We start from the raw sequence: 1,428 nt of genomic DNA on the forward strand, positions 1-1,428 counted from the left end.
ATTTGTGTGTGTGTATGTATGATGTATATAAATATATAGTTTATATGATTGCATATTTACCATGGACACGTAAAAAATACGCGAAGAAAATAAAAAAAAAATAGACAGAAAGAAAATATAAAAGAGATAAAAAAAATTTAGACCGACTTTATCATCCTACTGCTTGTTTCTTTGTGCAACATTGCTTACCGTACGTATAACAGAGATCACTCTCTGCTATCACAAACATACATACATACATACATACACAAACACACACACATACACACACACACACACACACACACACATATATATATATACATACACGCACGTACACAGTCTCACAGAGTCTCCCCGTCACGACAGACTCGACAACACAATACAACGCTCAATATCCACACTTACACGTGCGCGCGCGCACACATACACACACACACTAACAGACACACACATGCACGCACACACACGCACGCACATGCACGCACAAACACGCACACATTCACACACATACACATACGCATAGACACACTTAAACGTAACACACACACACACACACACACACGAACACGCACACATTCACACACTTACACATACGCATAGACACACTTAACGTAACACACACACACACGCATACACACACAAACCTGCACACATTCATACGCATACATTCACACACATACACATACGCACAGAGACTTAAAAGTAACACACACACACAAACACGCACACACACACACACAAACACGCACACATTCACACACATACACATACACATAGACACACTTAAACGTAACACACACACACACATACACACACACATACAAGGCATACAACATATTTCTCCCTCTTCGCCACCCCCTTACACTCCCACACACACGCACACACGTGCCCCCCCCCTACCACCATCACACACACAACATTCAGCCTACACACAAAATACATCATACAAGGCAATTCCTTCGATGTCTTAATCACAGGATCCTACCGATTACACGAAAGGTGAACGAAAACGGATTCCGAGGCAGGTAAGAAGCCCTTTGTTGTAATAACAGCAGCAGTAACAGTAGTAATAGTAGCCGTAATAATAACAACAACAATAATACTACTACTACTAATAATAAAAATAATAATAATATAATAATAATAATGATAATAAATAGTAGTACTCGTAGTAGTAGAAGTAGTGTTGGTGGGGGTGGGGAGAGGATATCGTTTATTGGTGTTGTTGATGTTGTTGTTGCGGTGCTTTCCTGCTGTTGTTGCTATAGTACTTAATCATAGTTATTGCTACGATTGTTGTCTAGCTTCAGGTGAGATCTGACTCGAATTGGAACTGACCTATGACCAAAGCGATTCCAGATGTGACCATCCCATCTGCCTTCATTTTGAAGGCAATATACATACATACATACTTATATGTATATATATATATATATATATATATAT

The 1,428-nt window shown here is 39.2% G+C and overlaps 1 protein-coding gene across 1 annotated transcript in view; it reads left to right on the forward strand.

Annotated features, from left to right (window-relative positions):
- The first annotated feature begins 23 nt into the window (after window positions 1–23).
- The window catches only part of LOC128246973 (piggyBac transposable element-derived protein 3-like), a 123,824-nt gene continuing 122,419 nt past the window's right edge, over window positions 24–1,428 (forward strand). Inside the window, exon 1 of the mRNA XM_014929263.2 lies at window positions 24–1,007. The gene's annotated coding sequence lies outside the window, so the exon portion shown is untranslated. The remainder of the gene's footprint in view (window positions 1,008–1,428) is intronic.

The sequence above is a fragment of the Octopus bimaculoides genome, chromosome 1, assembly GCF_001194135.2.
Source record: "Octopus bimaculoides isolate UCB-OBI-ISO-001 chromosome 1, ASM119413v2, whole genome shotgun sequence".
NCBI lineage: Eukaryota > Metazoa > Mollusca > Cephalopoda > Octopoda > Octopodidae > Octopus > Octopus bimaculoides.